General features: G+C 45.8%; 1 long non-coding RNA gene across 1 annotated transcript in view; it reads left to right on the forward strand.

The window, feature by feature from the left end:
- LOC121290314 overlaps nt 1-19,650 on the forward strand; it is a 48,320-nt gene extending 28,670 nt beyond the window's left edge. Inside the window, exons 2-4 of the long non-coding RNA XR_005945765.1 lie at nt 4,322-4,435; nt 7,720-7,811; nt 19,379-19,650. This is a non-coding gene — a long non-coding RNA (uncharacterized LOC121290314). The remainder of the gene's footprint in view (nt 1-4,321; nt 4,436-7,719; nt 7,812-19,378) is intronic.
- The last annotated feature ends 2,778 nt before the right edge of the window (nt 19,651-22,428 follow it).

Genomic DNA, 22,428 nt, shown 5'->3' on the forward strand with positions numbered 1-22,428 from the left:
GGGGGCAGGGGGCGTTGGTGGTAAGCGATGAACCTCTTCTCCACACGTACTTAATACCTGAGTGGAATCTGCTTACCTGGTTGTGAGAGTGATGGGACAGCTTTCTTTAATAAAATTCACCTCAGAATTGTAACTGGAATCGTCTGGACTTTGAAACAGAGGATCCTAAACATTCCAACCTTCATTGACAGAGACAGATTACTTCTGTTATGATTTTTTTTTATCTTTTAAAAGCTGCCAGGAGTCAAATAAAACTATCCAGACATTAGGCTAGATTTTCACCTTGATCCCTGGATGTAAAACTGGCATCGCTATCAGCTGCCTGATTTTCATTTCCATCGGTATTAATGCTGGTTTCACACAAAGGTTAAAAGTGGAAAATCTAGCTCAAACTACATTACTTCAAATCAAAAATTCAAACCTTTTGCCCGGTGCTATGTGCCCTTGTTGCTTTTTGGTCCCCAGATGTTGTTAATAATCACACTATAAGTTTGTAAAGATCAGAAACATTTTATGGACAGGGTTTTACATTTGATGTGCTGGGGTGGGCCTGACATGCCGGAACGCAAAATGACGCTCGATGATGTCAGGCATGGTCCCAATGTCACCGCGCATCCTTGTGATATTTCAGAAGGCGGGCGCACTATGAGGAGGGAGGCGTGCCCACCACTAATTAACGGGCCAGTTAAGGCCCTTGAGGCACCAATTGTCTTTGACTTTACACAGCCCGTATGATTTTCAGGGAGTCTCATGGGTGCAATGGGCAGGCGAGTAGGCCACATTTTCAAAAATCTCATCTACAGGCGGGATAAGAGGGGTGAGTGGGCTCGCTAATGCGAGTTGTTAGTACTTTAGGTTATAACTTACTGCTGCTGGCTTGTGTGAACAGGACAACTTCATTTCACTTCAGAGAAGTAACTCCGGAGGAGTCATAACACTTGGGGCCTTCCAGGTATCAGACAGCCTTCCGTTACCCTGGGAATAAGGATTGTGGTCTCTGTTGGAGGCACCTCCTCTGAGGAGGAAGCGAGGGCCAGAAGGGGGAGGAGGCCGGGTGTCCCTATTCAGCCTTCAGGGGAGGGACCTATGGGAGGACAGGCCCAGGCACAAGGGGCGCAGGGCCAGCAGGAAGTCCAAGGCAGAAGGGGCTGCAGAAGACGCCACTATCCTGCTGCCAGGGTTTACAGGTGGCAATGCAGCTACCTCAATATGTCTGAGGTGCAGTGCCGAAGGAGGGTCCACCTCTCAAGAGAGACAGTGACCTCCATCTGCCAGATGATCAGCCCTGAGATCAGCTCTGACTGTGTGGGTGGACACTCCATGCCAGTGGCTCTGAAGGTCAAGGCTGCCCTCAACTTCTCTGTCTCCAGCTCTTTCCAGGGGTCAGTGGGTGATCTTTGTGGAGTGTCCCAATCAGCTGTTTACAGTTGTGTCAAGCTGGTGACAGATGCTCTGTTCAGGTGTGCATTGACTTTCATCCACTACCGCTGGGACCAGGCCAGCCAGACACAGTGAGCCAGAGGCTTCGCGGCCATTGCTGACTTCCCCCGTGTCCAGGGTGCTATAGACTGTACACATGTGGCCATCAAGGCGCCAGCAGGTGAGCCCGGTGCCTTCTTCAACAGGAAGGGCTTCCACTCCATGAACGTGCAAAGAGCAGGAGAGTCTCTTGGTCAGCCAGAACCTGCAGAAGGAAATGGCAAATGCATTAGCTGACCAAACATAACCATGGACCAACACATGGAAGTCCATGGTCGCCAATGCCTTCATAGAGCATGGTACTTGAAGAGAGAGAGAGTATATTTGAGAAGGCATCTACCAAACTGACTCAGAGATGAGTATGAGGCCCTCTCAGGAAGGTCATCTCTCACTGATTTGGCTTGACCTTGCGTGGACTATAGCTCAAATCCATGGTCACCAGAAGACAGAACCAGGAATAGGCCATTCATCCCCTCAAGCTTGTTCCAGCATTTAATTGGATCATGTTAATTTGCATCTTAACTCAACTTACCTGCCTTGGCTCCATATCCCTTGATATCCTTACCCAACAAAAATCTATCAATCTCAGTCTTGAACAGTTCCACTGACTCCGAGTATCTATAACCTTTTTGGGAGAAAGAGTTCCAGATTTCAATCACCTTTTGTGCAAAAGATGCTTCCTAATTTTACTCTTGAATGGCCTGGCTTGGGTTTTAAGATTCTGAATTCCCCCATCAGAGAAAATAATTTATCTTTATCAGTCCTACCAAACACTTCTCTGGAAGAACAGCACCTCATCTTCCGATTAGGCACTTTACAGTCTTCCGGACTTAATATTGAGTTCAACAATTTTAGATCATGAACTCTCTCCTCCATCCAAACCCTCTTTCTGATCCCCCTTTTTTCAATAATTTATAATTTTTTTACTAATATATTTTTCTTTTTCCACATATTTTAAAATTTATTTCGATCTATTGTTTCATCTCCACCTTTTAGCCCATTTCGATCCCTTCGACACCCCCCCCCCACACCCACTAGGGCCATCTGCTACTAGCTTGTCCTGCTTGCTATCCTTAATGTCCCCATTAGCACATCCTTTAGATAATATCACCACCGTCAACACCCCTTTGTCCTTTTGTCTATGACATCTTTGGCAGTCTCTTCTTGGCCTCCAACTATCACTGGCCCCCTATCGAGCTCTACCTGTCCTATCCCCTCTACCAGCTTATATTTCATCTCATTTCTATATGTCTTAGTTCTGATGAAGGGTCATATGGACTTGAAACGTTAACTGTGTCCCTCTCCGCAGATGCTGTCAGACCTGCTGAGTTTTTCCAGGTATTTTTGTTTTTGTTTTAATTGGATTGATGCTCTTACTCATGCTTTTGAAATGTTTAACAGTCACAGGCTGGGAGCTGAGCTCTGCACAAGCAGATGAGTCATTAAAAGTCAGACAGTATCTTGCTCGGGCCTGAATGCTGTGTTCAGCTTTAGTCACCATCTCATAAGAGAAACAAATCATTCCACTCATACAAGTGCTGTGGGGAAGGAAGACCAGATTGATTCCTGGTGTCAACAGGTTGAGTTACAAGGAAAGTCTGGACAAACTAGGATCCTTTCAATTCGAAAGGTTGTGACTGGAAGAAGCCCTTATTCAATCCATCAATAGAGTTAAGCAAGAACGCAACTTCAAGACATAGCAGAACACTGGGCCAAACTGCTCAAATTAGTGAAAGGAAAGTTATGGACAGGAAAACTATCAGACACTTGAGATTTATTTGTCCTTGGATGTGACTGTCCATCCATGACTGACCCAAGGGCATTAATGGGATGATTTTTCCATGGGGGTTTTTCTCACTTCTCCACCATGACTTCATGATGCTGATTTTCCGGGGTTGCAATGGGCACTTCCATCAAAGCTAAAGTAGACGAGCAGGAGAATGCTCATGGGAATTCACTCCCTCATATACAGGCACGTATTGTGGGACTGGAATCATGTGGAGACCAGACCATGGTAGCAGTGGGAGGTTCCCTTCCTGATGCATATCACAGTGAACCAGTTGAGTTTTTATAATAATCCACCAGATTTCGTGGACTGGTGACCTCCTGCAAATGACTAGATTTATTGAAATGGATCTCACAACCCATCAGGTTTGGTTGGCTAGACAGAGTTGGTAATGAGGTATCATTCCCACAAGTCTTCCAATCAATGCCAATAATTTCAACCTCCAGCACTCTGTGCTTTCCTGTCTCGGTTTTCCTCTTGGAATGCTAATCCAACACTTGATCTTTGAACTGTTAATAATGATCAGATAGTTCTGGTTACTGAAGTACTGAATACATGGAGATTAATTGGTTTGCACAACACCATATTCCAGAACTAATTTGACTATTGTTTGTAGACGCTTCATTGTCCCACTTTCTAATGTTGTGTATCAACTTGAGCAGTGAGACTTCGGTATTTCCACAAAGAGAATCCTAACTGTGCTGGCTCTGAACAAGATGTTGTTTCAATCTGGTTAAGACCTAGTGATGTCTTAGAGTAAACTGGGGGATGTCCCCATATCCGTGCCAAAGTAATCTCATTCTAGACAAATTCTTCTTGGTATTCTTTGTAGTGATTCTAAAACAATTGCGTGGTCACTCCAGAAAGCATTTGGTGTGGGACTGGAGTTAGGCTAGGCAGGGTAAGGGCAGGTGATTGTTTTACCCAGTTGGGATTTAATAAAAAACCAACAGCTTCATCGTCACTTTTACTAATATCAGCTTCTTACAGTATTTCCAAATTTTTTATGTTCAAATTCTCAAACTGCCCTGATGTTCTCACGTTTATTAATCTCAGGCCTCTGGATTACTAGTCTAGCAACAAAACCACAACTACTGTACCCGTCTAGACAAGGACGGACACTTTAAAGGCATACTTCACTGATGAAACTGGCTGGTGCCTGAAAAGGAGGTAAGTTTTCATCTTGTAATAATACCTCATATGCTTTGAAATTTCCTGAGTCACTTGTTTGTGAACAGAATTAGTAGCTGTTTCGTCTTCAAGTCTGTCAAAGTGGAAATTGTTTCTTTGGGCTGTCACCTCACCAGGCCAGCTTAAATTCAGATCACATCTGGTCAATGTCGAAGTCTCATTTCTCTGAACCAGAAACCTGGGTCCCAGCCTTCAGTGATAAAGGAGTCATATTTGTAGTTTGACTGTTGCGCTGACCAAAATATTATTGTGTAGGATCAGTTTTAGCACCAGGGCAGGAAGTGCAAAGACTTTGGCCTGAAACCTATCCCATTATGGAATACTCCGTGAAGCCATCAACAACTTAAATGGGCAACTTACCGCAAGGACCAGGAGGCATGAGATTAAGCTATGCAAGAGTATCAACAGACTGGACGTGAAAGACTTTGTTTTTACCCCAGAGTAGGAAGACTCTGCAAAGTGTTGGCAAATGGTGTGGGGAGAGTGCTGATTTTCCATGATATTTTCTTCCTTATTGACTCTAGGTTCTGACTTTTTTTGCCAGTCCCAGGAGACTACATGGCTGGAGGGGAAGGTGGGGATGAGTGAGGGACAGGGAAAAGTAGTGGTGGGGATTCTGGATCAAGAGTCTAGCCATGATGTTTCAGACATCGTGTGCTGGATTTTACAGGGCGCTATGTTCCCCACCCCCCCACCCCACCAACCCCCAACTAAAATGTCAGTCATGGGCCCGGCAGCAAAAAAGCTGGATGCCCTGCAGCCATTTTACACTTGGCAAGGTGCTAATTGGTTCAGGGCAAGACTTCTGGCCCCCCCCCCCCCGCCCCCCACCTCCACCCCCATCTGGGGAAGGACTTCCACCTTAGAGAGCTGTCAACCAATCTGATTGGGCGGCAGCACTATAGTCGCAGCAGTTTCAGGTTCAGGTGGTGGCCACAGCTGGAATTACAGGCAGCTCCTGTAGAAGAGGAGGTTATGGAAGTCAGACTTAAGATACGTCCGGGGTATTGGTGGGGCCTGCCTGGAATGCCAGGTTTGGGAGGTCAGTGGGGGAGTGTTAAAGGGGGAGGCTAACCTTGGTTGGGAAGGGGGCTGCTGGATGCCTCCTATGGGCATAGGGAACTCCCCAAAGTAGGTCCCCCCTTTCTTACACAACACTAGCTCACCCAGTAAAAACTTCCAGCCCTCGCATTTGGCCTGTGCCTCCCCTGCCATGGGTAAAATAATGGCAGGGCTGGGAGCGGGATGAGGCTCTTAACTGGCCACTTATTGATCACTTAAGGGGCTCAATAGGCCCAAGGGGGAGAGGTCACTCAACACCTCCACCACCCACCATAAAATTAGAGACAGGCTGGGGGCAGGTGGGAAGGGGTGGGCAGGCCATGCACTCAATTTTATAAAAGCCTCCTCGCCTTCAAACAAACCGTAAAATCCAACCCCATGGGTTTGACAAAATAGTAGAGTAGGCCAGGAAGGTCATTGGGAGTGTCAGCCATAGCCATAGCTCAGTATAGTTTTTGTTTAGCAATAACCTGCTCACTGACGCCCGGTTTGGGTTCCGCCAGGGCCACTCAGTTCCTGACCTCATTACAGCCTTGGTTCAAACATGGACAGAAGAGCTGAACTCCCGAGGTAAAGTGAAAGTGACTGCCCTTGACATCAAGGCAGCGTTTGACTGAATGTGGCATTAAGAGGCCCTAGCAAAACTGCAGTCAATGGGAATCAGGGAGATAACTCTTCACTGGTTGGAGTCATACTTAGCACAAAGGAAGATGGTTGTGGTTGTTGGAGGTCAGTCATCTCAGCTCCAGGACATCATTACAGGAGTTCCTCAGGGTAGTGTCCTCGGCCCAACCATCTTCAGCTGCTTCATCAATGACCTTCCATCCAACATAAGGTCAGATGTGGGGATGTTCGCTGATGATTGCACAATGGTCAGCACCATTTATGATTCCTCAGATACTGAAGCAGTCCATGTTCAAATGCAGCAAGACCTGGACAATATCCAGGCTTGGGCTGACAAGTGGCAAGTAACATTCACACCACACAAGTGCCAGGCAATGACCATCTCCCACAAGAAAGAATCTAACCATCGCCCCTTGATGTTCAATGGCATTACCATCACTGAATCCCCCACTATCAACATCCTGGGGGTTACCATTGACCAGAAGTCGAACTGGACTAGCCATATAAATATTGTGGCTACAAGAGCAGGCCAGAGGCTAGGAATCCTGTGATGAGTAACCCACTCCCTGACTCTCCAAAGCCTGTCCACCATCTACAAGTCAAGAGTTTAATGGAATACTCCCCACTTGCCTGGATGACTGCAGCTCCCACAACACTCAAGAAGCTCTACACCATCCGGGACAAAGCAGTCCTCTTGATTGGCACCCAATCCTCAAACATTCACTTCCTCCATCCCCAACGCACATTAGCAGCAGTGTGTACCATCTACAAGATGCACTGCAGGAATTCGCTAAGGATCCTTCAACAGCACTTTCCAAACCTATGACCACTACCATCTAGAAGGACAAGGGCAGCAGATAGATGGGAACACCACCACTTGGAAGTTCCCCTCCAAGTCACACAGCATCCTGACTTGGAAATATATTGCCGTTCCCTCACTGTTGCTGGATGAAAATCCTGGAACTCCCTTCCTAACAGCACTGTGGGTGTACCTAGATCACATGGACTGCAGCGGTTCAAGAAGGCAGCTCACCACCACCTTCTCAAGGGCAATTAGAGATGGGCAATAAATGCTGGCCCAGCCAGTGAAGCCCACATCCCATGAATGAATTTAAAAAAAGTTGTTATCCTGCCCACTTCAGGGTCAGAACGTTATGGGTTCAAATCCCACTTCAGAGACTGGAGCACAAAATTAACACAGGAACTCCAGTGCAATACTGAGGGAGTGCTGCACTTCCAGAAGTGCTGTCTTTTGAATGAATCTTCTAAAACTAGGCTCCATCTGCTCTTTCAGGTGGATGCAAATGATTTCATGCCATAACTTAAAGAAGAGCAGGGAAGTTATCCTGACCGTCCTGGCCAATATTTATTCTGCAATCAACATCGCTGAAACAGATGAGCTGGTCATTATCACATCACATTTCTTGGGAGCTGGCTGTGTGCAAATTGATTGCTGTGTTTCCTACACTACCACTGATAACAGTACTTCACTGGCTGTAAACGTGCTTTGGAATGCCCTGTGGTTGTGAAAGGTGCTACATAAATGCAATTCTTTCTATGTTTTCTATCTCTGTTAGAACTGCAAATGGACCATCAGAAGAGGGTGAATTGGGGCTTCATGTAAATTGCAAGAGGATCATCTGGGGCAGCAGCTGGCAAACAGTAGGAGGTTTGTTCTCATTAAATTAAATTATATGTAGTGATTAAATGTATGTAAACATTCTGCTCATCTCAGCTGTTGTCTTCATCCCGAGCCAGCTTTATTTCTTGTAGCTTCTTTCAATCCACCATTAGGCCTACTAAATTTATTGATAAGGAACGTCACCTGCTGTTTTCCTGTCTTTCTAACAACCGCTCCTTCTGGTCCCTTGCCAATGTTATTTCTTGGAGCAGAAGGCCTTATGTTACACTGCAACAGTGACTACACTTCAAAAGTACTTCATTGTCAGTGAGGTGCTTTGAGGCCTCCTGAAGCTGTGAAAGGCAATGTAGAAATGTAAACCTTTCTTTCATTCTTCCTATTTCACAATATCAAGATATTGGCTCCAACTATAGCCTTCAGTTGAGAGGTGTTATCAGAGCTCCTATGCTCCTATTAAACAATGTTTGCTTATGATAACTATGGAGGAAGAACATGAATAGATGGGTTTGAAATATACTTATCAATAATTGAATCACACCAGCGGGACGCAGGGAGGTTTATGTTCTATTGAAAATATGGAGCAGTATTAATGCTCATTAACAGGGATCCCTCGTGCGTTTTATTGCTGCAGCTGTGGTGCAATTTTTAAAATGAAACAATTTGCACAATGTATGGAATCAGCCAGGTCCTTTGAGGAACGATGATCTTCTCAAAAACAAATTTACCTCTTAGTATTTGTGAGAATGATGAACGATGGAAGGTTATTATCTTCACTTAACAAGTCATTGCTTTGGGTCTCCACAATAGGCTGTAAAAGAATGATGGCAATTTTAATGGAGGACTTTCATAAATATGCAAGCGCATTAAAGTACATCCTTTTAAAAGACTCTCTGAATGCTTTTAGCCTATTTCGATCCCTTCCCCCCACCCCACCCCCACTAGGGCTATCTGTACCTTGCTCGTCCTGCTTTCTACCCTTAATTAGCACATTCCTTAGATAATATCACCACCTTCAACACCTCTTTGTCCTTTTGTCTGTGACATCTTTTGGTTATCTCCACCTATCACTGGCCCTCTATCCAGCTCTACTTGTCCCACCCCCCCACCTCTTAAACCAGCTTATATTTCACCTCTTTTCTATTTTTCCTTAGTTCTGTTGAAGAGTCATACGGACTTGAAAAGTTAACTGTGTTCCTCTCCGCAGATGCTGCCAGACCTGCTGAGTTTTTCCAGGTATTTTTATTTTTGCTCTGAATGCTGATGTTCATATGAAACTATTTTGCAACCAGCTTTATATGGATAGCATAGGGTTTCTGGCCTACATGGAAGTGCAATCTCTTTGTGACGTCTTAAGGTCATTGTCTAAAAGCCAGTCCTTTATTCATTCTTCCGAAGGGTTGTGAGCATTTAACTCGAAACAATCTAGCACTCATCCTCTGCTCAGTTTTTCACTCCAACTTCCTGTACCTTATTGTCTTCACATTTTAGTTGGAGATCGCCAGACTGTTTTTGATTGTAACCGGTACCTGCCTGGCAGCAGCAAGGCCTGTTGGGGGCCTGCACCCCATCCTGTCCTTCACTGATTTTGCTGTTGTGTAAAATTGAGGATGCAACACGGGGCTTTGATGCCAAACCGTTCCCCCAACCCCAGTTCAAATCGGGACTGTGTGTTCTTCAACGGCCTGAAGTGCATTAGCCGAGGCAGGAACTTTGAACCCCTTGAATAAACCATGCTTTGCCTGGTCAGAGTTCTTCCTTACTGGGGACCAGACTGCATAAATTTGATTATTTGTCAATTTACAGTTAGTTTGCAATTATTCTGTCAGCCTCCTTTAGACATAGCACAGATGATTAGCCCTTGACCAAATGAAATGCCACTTTAGATTGTATAAATATACTTGTGAGCAGCATTAGTACTGATTAGTGGATATTTGAGAGATACTTAAATCATTGAATAACTGATGTGATTTATAGTGGTTAAATAAAGTGGCATTCAGTTTATCCTTGAAGGGCAGTATCTTCTCTCCTACTGAGTTACACTAGCTGCCAAAATTAAAATCTTAATTTATCTACTTACAGCTGCGTAAGCCAGAAGTAGAAATTCAAAAATAAATAGCTACCAAATGTCTCCACAATATGTATTAAATTAGTCGATTAAATTTGAAGTTAGCAGCCACACCGATTGCAACTTGCATTTTTTCAGAGTTGATCCATGGTGGGGAATAAAATCTGGTTTGTTGTTGACTATCTCACTGCACTGTGGAAGCACCTTCACTACACAACAGTTCAAGAAGGCGGCACACCATCATTACTGCCTTCTCATGGGGGCAATGGGAGATGGGTAAATAAATGCCAGCCTTGCCAGTTTTGTCCGCATCCTGAGAATGAACTAAAAGAACATCCTTCATGTTTGCCTTTTGTTCAATTGGGGTGGCATTAATCTTTTGAGTGTCAGTTAGCAATGACACAATTATTTTTTTAAGAATGATATATAGCAACGAGATTGGCGTGCTGCAGTAATTGGTTGTTGGGAATAGTTCATGGGGCCTGCATAACACTTGAATGGATTTTAATTCCTGCCAGCCTCAGGTGACATCTGAACCGGGTTTTTAACACCTCCACCGTCAAACCCAGAATCCCCTCGCTCAGCAAGAATGGCGAGTATGAGGGCTTACGGTTAGGCCAAACCCACTTACCAAGCTGAAGCCACTCAACCCCTGCCTGGAGCCAATTTAACTTGGCTGGCTATGGAACAGGCCGAGGCTCCCATGACAGGCAGGTGGGGGCCGAATTTGAATTCCAAAGTTGTGATGCATTTTTAATGTGACATCAGAGGGTGTCCTGCACTGCACAGAACTTCACCGCTGAGGCACAGCGGGAGGTGCCAACTGGCCAGAAGATGCCACAGAAGAGGTCTACTTTGAAGACTCCTCATAGGGTAGGGAATGTAGCAATGGTCCTCCTCAAACCCTCCCCCCACCAGGCATCCCCACTCGCTGACATGACTCTTTCTCTGTGTTCTGGCCTTGGCCTGCCCAAGTCCTTCACCAATGCTGAGGTTGTTCCTTAGGAGCCCCAGTGCCCTAAGTCTCCATTGCCAATTTCCTGCTCCTGCTCATCAGCCCTCCTGGATTTGGGCAGGGGACAATGTTGGAATATTTAAATAAGGCCAGGACCATACCCTGAGCTTCCCAGCTGCCTGGACCCCCTGGTTGAGTCTCAGTGGGAATATTGGGTTGGATTTTGTCATCACAGTGGGAATCCCACCGCAATGGGACTGAAAGCAGGCTCCAGGGCCTTAGCCTTGCAGCAGCTGACGAAGGATGGTCGCCCGTCCCCCCAGGAGCCTCTGGCCAATCGGAGGGAGTGGTGGCCACTGCTGGGGCTGTACCAGGAAGAAGAGGGCACTGTGGATGGACACCACCCTCACGACCAGGTAAGTGATACCTGGGGGGGGATGCTGGTACCAGTCAGGCATGTCCTGCGAAGGGGTTGTTGGGCAGTGAGGGCAGGAAGCACCATTGGGTGGGGCTGGCCATTGCCACAATGGTGGGGTTTGGGGGGGGGGGGTCCTATGCAGGACAAAAATACCAGCAGCAGGAAGAGGCCCTTAACTGGCCATTTAAGGGGCTCAATGGGCCTCTTGGCAGGCGGGCCACCTGCCACCTTCCCCATCACTGGCAAGATGGTATGGTAACGGGAGGATGATGGACACACCAACCCCAGCTTCCCTTGCCACTTTACGGGCCCCCACCTGCCCCTCCCCACCCCAGCCTGCCCCAGAGGGCTAGTAAAATTCACCCCATTGTGTTCACTTCTGGGCGCCACACTTTAAGAAGGATGTCAAAGCCTTGGGGAAGAGATTTACTGGAATGCTAGCGGGGGATGTGGGATTTTAGTTATGTGGGGAAACCTGAAAGCTAGAGTTCATCTTCTTACAATACAGAAGGTTAGGGAGATTTAATAGAGATGTTCAAAACTAATAAGATGTTTTGATAGAGTAAATAAGGTGCATCACTACGCAGAGATATAAGGTAATTGGTAAAAGAACCAGAGGGGAGGTGAGAATATGTTTGTACAAAAGGGAATTGTTTTGACCTGGAATCGTTCTACCTGAAAAGATGATGGAAGCAGATTGAATAGTAACTTTCAGATGGAAATTGCATCTATACTTGATAGGGAAACATTGTTAGGTCTATGGGGAGTGGAATTGATTGGCTAACCTTTTCAATGAGCCAGCACAAGCACAACGGGTTGAAAGGACACTTCCTTGTGTTTTATGATGCGCTGGTTCTATAAACTACAAAATGTCCAGCCTTTGTTAAAACATTATTGTTCATCTGAATGTCAAGCAATGTAAAATTAACCTGCCAGACTCACTGTCGGTGACCGAGGCTGGGCTAACAGCTGGAAAAACAAATGGCAGGAAATGAGAAGTGTTTTACTTTTTTTTTAAATGAATCTGTCAGTATTGCAATATGGAAAAGTTGAAATTCTGCTTGCCTCAGAGCTCTGCTAGCAATGTTGTTTCCAAAGTAATGTGAAATGCAATTGCTCATTATTAAAATGGAGGTTTTAATCTATTTTATATCATGACCACATTGTTAGGAATTCAATACAGATACATTAGGTGCTCATACTCAAATATTCCGGGACTTGACTGTAAGGCCTTTGGGGTAAACCTCGACTCGGTGTGAAATCGAGTTGGGAGCCTGCTTTAATTCTCCTGATTTTTATTTTCACTGTTTTTTCTGTGTAATATTTTAGAATGACCTCCTGCTTCTTCATATTTTGTGGTCTTTTTATTTTACCTCTGCCAGGGAAGGTGATCAGAGGTTGTGTCCCAGATCTCTCTGTCAGTGTCAGAGAGGGTGTGTCCGATGGTGACTGGTGATTTTATTTGCCCATTTACCATTTTATGCTGGAGCCTTTCTGCCCTCTGATGCTGGCTCCAGCAGGGATACAGGGATAAACAGAGTTGGGAAGCCAATTGTTCAAGACAGTGACCTTCCTTCCATCATAAGGTCAGAAGTGGGGATGTTTGCTGATGATTGCACAATGTTCAGCACCATTCACAACTCCTCAGATACTGAAGCAGTCCATGCCCAAATGCAGCAAGACCTGGATAACATGCAGTGTTGGGCTGACAAGCAGCAAGTAACATTCGTGCCACACAAGTGTCAGGCAATGACCATCACCAACAAGAGAGAATCCAACCATCGTCCCTTGACATTCAAAGGCATTACCATCACTGAATCCCCCACTAGTAACATCCTGGTTGTTACTAATGAGCAGAAACTGAACTGGACTAGCCATATAAATACTGGCTACAAGAGCAGGTCAGAGACTGGGAATTCTGTGGTGAGTAACTCACCTCCTGACTCCCCAAAGCCTGTCCACTACTTACAAGGCACAAGTCAGGAATGTGATGGAACTCTCTCTACTTGCCTGGATGAGTGCAACTCCAAAAACACTCAAGGAGCTTGACACATTCCAGGACAAAGCAGCCCGCTTGATTGGCACCCCATCCACCACCTTCAACATTTACTCCCTCCATCCCCGATGCACATTGGCAGCAGCGTGAACCATTTAAAGAGGCACTGCAGCAACTCACCAGGGCTCCTCTGACAGCACCTGCCAAACCCGCGACCTCTACCATTTAGAAGGACAAGGGCAGCTTATACATGGGAATGCCACCACCTGCATGGTCCCCTCCACACAGCATCCTGACATAGAATTATATCACTGTTTCTTCACTGGGTCAAAATCCTGGAACTCCCTCCCTAACAGCACTGTGGGTGTATCTACACTACATGGACTGCAGCCATTCAAGAAGGCAATAAATACTGGCCTAAGCCAGCAATGCCCACACCCCATGAAAGAATAAAAAACAATGGGTGCTATCAAATTAGCTGTACATTATACACCACGACTGATTCTCACTCCACCGAAATCAATGGAAAGGAACATTGGGCAGAATGCCTAACAGAAGGTTTATCTGCTATTGGCTGGTTTACACTGTCACCAAACATTAAAATTACTCTTTCCCCTTAGGTGGGAAATTCCAGGAAATACCACACTCTACCGCTCTCTTTCAAAGGATATTAATTTCTGTTTCCTATGTTGACTTTGTGTTGAATGCCAACTTGGCTCCATTAATGGCACTTCTGCCATTTAATCAGAAGGCTGAGTGTTTAGGATTTGACCCTTAAGTCAGTGTGCAACTGAGGGAGCATGTGTTCACAGAATCTTACAGCACAGAAGGAGGCCTTTTCTTTGGGGAACTTTGCTAATTGATTGCTGTGTCAACTACATTACTATAACTGCAAATCAGAAGCATCTTGTTTTTATTTCAGATTTGCAGCATGCTGCAGTATTTTACTTTTTTATTAGTGTTTAATTCACTTCCACTTCCCTTCCAGGCCGATGCTGCCAGACCTGCTGAGTTTTTCCAGGTAATTCTGTTTTTGTTTCCCTTCCAGGAGTGCCCACCTTGGTTCTGCTCTTCCTTCTGAAGGGATTTCTGTTTGTCACTTTTACCTTGTTTTTCTAAATTATGAAATCTCTAACTTCTAACAGTGACAAAAGGCCAGTGGCCTCAAATGTTGGGGGTAACCTTGTGCACTTTAAGGGATAGTTGAAGGTTGGGATTTTTTTCGGGGTCCTGATCTTGCACTGGCTGTTGTGTGCCTGTCTGGGCGATCTTCCTGGAAGTGAGCAATTAAGAGGTCACCTCCGGGTCTGTTGTCCACTTAAGCGTGGCAGGCAGATACCTGAGATCACAGGCCCCATCTGAGGACCTGCAGCTTTGGAAGGATGACAGTCCCCAACCAGAGTTGGGTGCTGCCACTATTGGAGGGGTAACGTGACTGTGTATCCATCTTGAGACGCCCTCTGAAGAGGATTGGATTTGTTTAAAAAAAAAAGCCTCTGCTGTGATCTGCCTCTGGGAAAATCACCCAAGCTGGGAATGTGTCAGCCCGGTGAACTGGTGGCTACTTTTATGAAATTCCTTCTGGTCCCGCGTTCAAACCGGTCCTTGTGGGGAGATGAAGGTTTCTCCCGATGAACGCTGCTTCTCTCTCCTGCCTGACCTGCTGAGTATTTCTAGCATTATTTGTTTTTATTTTGAAAGTGTTGCATTGGACATTAAACGTTTCTTCCAGCCCTTCTCTCTTCCTCCCTCTCCTTCCATTTTGGTCTTTGCCTGATTTTTTTTTTTGTCCCAATATGTTACAGCAACAAAAAAATGAAAACCTTTTGAAAGTCCGTGTTTTGGCTTGAGTGAGTGCTGGAGGAAGGGAAAGCTAAACTCAACGGACAGCTTGAGGGTTCACCATGCTACAGACATCGTGGGCTGAATTTTTCGGGGGAACTTGAACTCCTGAAAGAGGGAGGCCTTGCTCCGGTGGCTGGTGAGACCCTGGGGTGACATTTTGGCGGTGGCGTCTAAGTGAGAGGATGGGTGCCCACCCTCCAGGAGCTGCCGGCTCAAGCGGTGGACCAACAGCTTGGCAGCCTCAGCAGCGCCACTGCTACTGGTGGCCAGTTCTGAGACTGCATGACCAGGGAGGTGGGGATGGGGAGGGCGTGTCAATGACCTGCCTCACTCAAAGAGAAGTGAGTTTGGTCTTAGGGGGCAGCCGGGGCCAGGCAGGTAGATACTGATGATTGAGGGTAGGGGGCTGTGGCGCACATGCCATTGCTGCAGAGAGGCCCCTCCATGGGTCATTGAGTGCCCATCAAGACTGGCCCCCGGAACGCACTGTGCTGCCCCCGGGGTGAACCTGGCGATCTCCCCATGTGGCAGCAGGCCCTCCCAACATGGATAAAATTCCCACAGGGGTAGGAGTTGACCTTTAATTGGTCACTTAAATGATTCAATTGGCTGCTCGATGGGCAGCCTTGCCACTAAGGTTCCCGCCACTGGCAATATGTGCCATGATGGTGGGAAGACGTCAAGCTCCGCTGCAGATGCTTTCCCGCACCATATTGCCCGTCCTCCTGCCTCCCCAGCTGTCACCAATGAGCTGGGCAAATTTGGCCACATGAGTGTGGGGCAAGCTCGATGGACTAGTGGTCTGTCCCTGCCCATCACTTTTTGGGTGTTTTATAATGCAGTACAGTAAGGAGAGTTGGAAGTAATGGGAAAAAATACCGTTGTTGTTGGACTGTTGGCACTTTGGGTCCCTGGAGTAAAACTGATTGTAGCTGGAATCTGTTGCCAGAACTGTTATTATTCAGCATTTCAGACGGTTTTGCATTGATTCTGATTACATGCTATGGGGATGAATTCTTTGGCGTGCAGCTCAAACATATGTTAGCCTCAGTACAGTTTACACATCTGTTATTACTGAAGCTTTGCTGTCTGCTGGTCCTGTTATCAGTCTGCAGGAGTTCAATGAGAGGTGAAAAAACAATAAATAGAGTGGTTGAATGTTCCTCTGTGTTTATTTTTTCTGCACATCTGACAAAGGACTTCCATTTGAAGGGATTACTATTTACTTTATTGGCTGCCTTTATGATGTTGTCTGCTTCTTGTAATTTTATTTTGCCTTTGTTCTTTACCGCACCCCTCCTGATCTCTGTAACTACCTCCAGCCTGACAGCCCGCTGAGATTCCTGAAATCCTTCAACTCTGAAGCCTTGTCCACCTACTTCCTTCACTCCACCAATGGTGGCTGCGTCTTCAGCTGTTTAGACCATATGCTCTGGAATCCCTTCCCTAAACTTTTCCATCGATCCCTCTCTCTCCCCTCAAAATCGACCGCTTTGACCAAGCTTTTGGGTCACTTGGTCTTTGGCCCAGTTCAATTTATGTCTGATTCTGTCTAAGTGCCTTTTGGAACTTTTTACAATGTTGAAAGTCTTATATAAATTGAAGTTTTACTTGTTGCATCGGCTATATAGTCAGGTCACATAATTGAGATGGATGTGAGGGAAGTTCTGCTAGTTTTCAAGGTTTCCCCAGAAAGATTTGTTCACTGGAATGTTAGTCCATTGTTCCTTGTTCTCAATGTGTGTTGTTGATTGATATATTGGCTTGATATTGATACTTTCTTACGTAGCGAGGTCAATTATACTGCATGCCTCTGTACACCTGGAATCGTGTTAAAACAGCAGTGACAGTATTGAAGAGACAACTGTTTTGCTGACGTCCTGATAAAATGTAGAAAGTTTAAATTCTTAAAATTAATTAGGAGACTTGATAAGCAAGGCTGGTGCTCCTGGGCACTACAGAGGTTGGGCTACATTGTTGGTGCCACTGTCTCTCAGACGAGACATTAGACCATGCTGATCTGTTCAGATGGATCTGTAAGATCCCACGGCATTTCTTGAGGAAGGGTGCTCTGGCCAATATTTATCCCTCAATCAACATCGCTCAACAGCTGATTACCTGCTCATTATTGTATTGCTGTGTGTGAGACCATGTATCACAAATTGTCTGCTGCATTTCCTACATTACAGTAGTGACTACTCCTCCTTCCTTCCATATTCACTTCATTAAGAGCAGATGGGGGTGACATCATTGAGGTCCAAACCCCAAAGACATTTTTTAATGTTTGGAAGATTGGTCTCAATGCTGGGGTGGATAAGGGTGAAGAGCTAATGGCCAGAATGGGATGATACCAGCCCAATGTGGCAAATGCGGACCGGCAATATGCCATAAATGTGCCTGAAGTTGCATGTATACCTGCCTAGATCCATGGCAATGAGGCCAGACCAGTGTTATCCAGAGCAAGCACATTTGCAGTAAGTGTCTGCAGCTTGAGGAGCTTTGGCTCAGAGTCATTGAGCTGGAGGCTGAGCTGCGGACACTGTGACACATCAGGGAGGGGGATGGTTACCTGGATGCTTTGTACCCGGAGGCAGTCACACTGCTTAGGATAGGATCTTCTGATTTGGAAGGTGGTCAGGGACCGGAGGGTGTGACTTAGACAGGTAAGGGGACCCAGAGGGCAGGAGTGCATGGGTGTCAGGGATGTTGCTGGTCTCTTTGCCTGAGCGAACTGCTCGTGGAGGCATTCCTAATCCCTGCAGCTCATGTCCGCAGTGCCAGTTAAGCCCGATTGAGGGCCAATCCCCACCCACACTGAGCCCCTAAGTTTGGATAGGATGGTCACTCAATGATGTGCTTGGGTCCAAAACTGAAATCAACTGTGTAGTCTTTTAAACTTTTGTTGATGTTTATTACATGAAATCATTATGTAATGACTTTTGCAATTGTCAATTACAAGATCAGGGAATTTGATCATTTCATTGCCAAATAGTGAATCATTATCTGATGATTATTGCAATATGTGGGAGCTTGCTGTGCACAATTCGCAGCTGTGTAACAACAGTGACTACATTTCAAGTGTAATTAATTGGCCATAAAACACTTTGTGGCATCCTGAGGTTGCAAAAGGTGCTATATAAATGCACGTTTTTTTTCCCTTTCTTTGTGGGTCTGTTCTATTCAGTTACACTCCATTCTAAACTTGGCTCCTTCTCATTCCCTGAACATCAATGAAAATCTACACTGTAATTTAACACAGCCGTAGACCCAAAGTCTTGGAAAGAAAAAATAATGATCTCTCTTCCATACGCAGGCTTCACATAGCTCCAAGTTACAATTCTGGTGGAGATTTTTTTTCACTGTTCATTCTCGAGGTATCGGGCATTGCTGGCAAAGTGACATTGATTCCCCATCCCTTGGTCCCCTTGAGAAGGTGGTGGTGAGCCAGCTTCTTCAACAACTGCAGTTCATATGGTGAAGGTGCTCCCACAATGCTGTTAAAGTGAGGAAGACCAGGCTATGGACCCAGGGAATAATGGAGGAACAGTGATATGTGACCACGCCGGGATGGTGTGCTACTTTGACATGCAGATTTATTGAATTTGACAGTTGCTGATTTGAGCCGTCGAGAGCTGGGATCAGTTTACACCGATGGCACAGACAGTAATTCTCAAACTCTGAAAAGAACCGGACAAGGAATGCAATATCTTTAAGAGCCCGGCTTGTTCTGACTAGAGCATTCATGTTCAGGATCTTTGGAGACCTCTCTCCATGTGTAGCTCCTTACCAATCCATGCTTGCCCTTTGGTTCAGACTGTTTATTTGCGTTACAAAGGGGGACATTCCAATGGATGAAAATTACAGCATTCCTGCTTTTAGAGGGAAATGATGTGGAATAAATCTAACTGGCTCAGACTTCTCCGCATTTCTTTTGATATTTTACCATCTAAAGAGAGAGAGAAATAAATGCAATACATGAGGCCTTCCATGGTATGGCTTCAGTTTTTGGATGATTTGCTTCACAGTTCTAGGGGTGTCATAGTAGATCACCCACAATGCATTATTCTGTTGTGAGGCAACCAGTCTTTCGCAGGACCTGCCACTCAAGGCCAAAGGCTCTCATCACTGTACATCTTGCTGGTTCTTGGTAAACAAAGTTTATGTATTGTCAGGAGCTTGTAACATTCATTCTCCAAATCAGAAGAAACCTGCATGAAAAGTCTGCCTTTCCCTCTTCGTTTCAATTTTTAACACTCTGTGAAGTTGGTGGTAAATCATTGTGACATATGTCTCTCTTCTGCTTCTGTTCCTGTAGGTATCTCCCAAGTAACAATTCCAACATGCCATGTCATAGCAGAAGTTGACATCTCAGTACTTAGGTCAAACGATGTTAGCACGTAGAAGGAAGGAAGAGGGATGACTGGAGGTGGCAGTGGTGGAGGAGGAACCTGCTGGCTGTGTGTATATCATTGTACACACTTGATTCTTTTCAGGAATTCCTGTTCCTTGAAGGAATACATAAGGATAAAATAGCAGGATCCAGTTTGAAAAGCTCCCAGACACTTTGAAGACTTTATACTGGGCCTGATTGACAAGGATGAAACCCTTGGCCACCGCGTTTTCATTTACCTTCTGCAATAAAGCCCATTGGGATATGTTCTATGTTACAGGCATAATATAAATGTACCGGTGTTGTTTATCCTGTTGCCCTCTGCTCCAAGATCAGGACTAGTACCATTCTATTTATTGCTGGAATCCACAAATTTATGGTACCACAATGCAAGCCATGGACATTTCATTGCCCACCTGCAAGGACAGATAGGGTTTTGGCTTAACATTACATTGGAAAGGGAGCAGCTCTGAAAGGACTCCCTCTATACTGAGCTAAACTGCTAGCCTAGAATATGTACTCAAGTTTCAGGAGGTCCCATCTCCTCCCTCAGGTACATGGCATGGATTTTAAAGAAGAGCAGGAGAGCCCCTGTGTCCTGGCCAATATTTATCCCCCCAATCAACATCACCAAAACAAATTATCTGGTCATTATCACATTGTTGTTTGTGGGAGCTTGCTGTGCATAATTTGCTGCCGTGTTTTCTATATTACAGCAGTGACTACACTTTAAAAGCACTTTATTAGATGTAAAGTGCTTTGGGATGACCTGAGGTTGTGAAAGGAGCTATATAAATACACAATCTTCATTCCTTCTTTCATTCCACAGCATAATCCCACAAACAGCATAGTGATAAATGATCAGATAAACTATTTTAGTGATGGTGGTTGTGTGATTGTTTAGGGCAGAACTCCTTTGATCTCCTACGAATAGTGTTGTGGGGTATTTTATGTCCACCGATGAAGAGAGATGGGGATTTGGTTTAACGTCTCATCCAAAAAGACTATGCATCTGCCCTTGCTGCTGCACTGAGGTATCAGCCTGGATTACATGCTCAAGTCTCTGGAATGGGCCCTGAACCTGTGGCCTTCTAAGTCAGATGCAAGGATGTCAAAACTGAGCCAAGGCTGAGTTCCATTTGAATAGGAAGCTTTTAGGGATTGAAGGAAACATGTACTGCACTCAGTATTACCTGTAACCAAGGCATAAAATTGTTTGAGTTATCTTCGTACCCTACCTGAAAACTTTGACCGAATTCTGTGAACAACAGTGTTAATGTGCACTTGGGTGTGATACTCTGTGTTCGGAAGTGATTTTTAAGTCATCACTTGACATCTGAAAGTGATCAAGTGAAGAAACTGACCTGAAACCACATCTGTTGCAAACAGCAACCGCTCAGCTGACATCATTGATGTTGGATTGACATAGAATGCCGATCTCAGATAGCTTCAAGTGTGCTTACGGAAGTAAATTGGCATGTTTAAGTGGCACAGGTAGAAGTTGTTGTTGGAAGTTAAGTAAATCCCACACAGCCCGTACCTGGAGACTTGCCTCTGCGGAGTGATTAAGAGCATGTACCAGCAATTAGTATGGGCCGGCCTGGTAGTGAACATGTCCCAATTTCTGGTATCAGGGGGCATAGAGATATAATTAGATGCAGTATAGATATTAGGTAGAATCCATATGTAAATAGGACCTTAAATTTAGAATTGAATAAATGATTACAGCTTGCTAACAGGCAGAAAAAGGCTCAAAACCTTTTACCCACTTTGCACACAGAGGGGACAGCTCTGAATTTAATTAAAGATAGATATGTTTGGAATCAACCATAATTTTAAAAAGCTTTTTTCAGACATGGGTACCAGACATGGACTAGTCTCAAGACTAGTGGGGGCCACCCCTCACCTACACTCAACCTCCTCCACACCCCTCTCCGCCACCCCATCCTAAGCTCAACCTCTCCAACGCCCCCAACGCCCTACCCTCTCCCACCTCCTACTCCATCCTATCTTCCACTCCCCCATCCCCATACACTCCACCCCTACCCACCTCCTTCTCCACACTGACCTACCCCCACCCCTACCACCCACACCTTCTACCCCCACCCACTCTATTCCCAACCCCCACACTCCAAACACCCACACCCCCTTCCAAGTCACAACCTCCCTCCTCACCCCCACTTTCTTCTCCCCAACCCTTCCTACACCCACCCTTACCCCCTCTACCCACCATCTCCCCTCCTAGCCCCACCCCTGACCTTCCCCCTAACCCCCGTCCACTGCTCCAACCTCCACATGCCATCCTAAATCCCCTTCTATCACCAAACCACCTACCCCTACCACCCCTCCTACCCCTACACCCTCCCAGCCCTTACCCCTCCACTCCACCTCCCCCCTCTATCCCTCCTTCCCCCTTTATCCTCCCTCCTCTTCCCCTCCCTCCCCGACGATAGTGAAGTGAAATTTCCCCTTTTCTAAAATCCATAAGTAACAGAGGGTTTAACTATTCTGGAAGCTAAAGGCCTTTTCCAGTTTCTATATGTTTTCCATTAGTTAACATGATTGAATACACAGGGTGAATCTGGGACAATTCGCCACAAGTGTGGTTGTGGATGTGAAAAGCAACGTTTTACCCGTTGGCTGCAATGGCAGGTTTTTGTGCCATATCATCCCATTGCTGGTGTATCCTGCCTCATTAATGATGCATTCACGGGAAACACTCCAGATCGCTGACAGACGGGCTTGGATTTGTCCGCTACGCCTTGACTTCAGCATTTCCTCGCTCCGGGCACCATATTTAAATCTCACCAGAGCGCAGCCTACTTCATGTCTACAGACCAGGACTGCTCCAGGTGACAGATGGCTCCAAAAGCAAAGAAAATGGCAGCCCCCAAGTTTAGTGGTGCCTCTCTGGGGCACCAGCTGGACACAGAGGAAGGCCGTCGCAATGTCCCCTACCCCCACTCTGGCACAGG

The sequence above is a fragment of the Carcharodon carcharias genome, chromosome 18, assembly GCF_017639515.1.
Source record: "Carcharodon carcharias isolate sCarCar2 chromosome 18, sCarCar2.pri, whole genome shotgun sequence".
NCBI lineage: Eukaryota > Metazoa > Chordata > Chondrichthyes > Lamniformes > Lamnidae > Carcharodon > Carcharodon carcharias.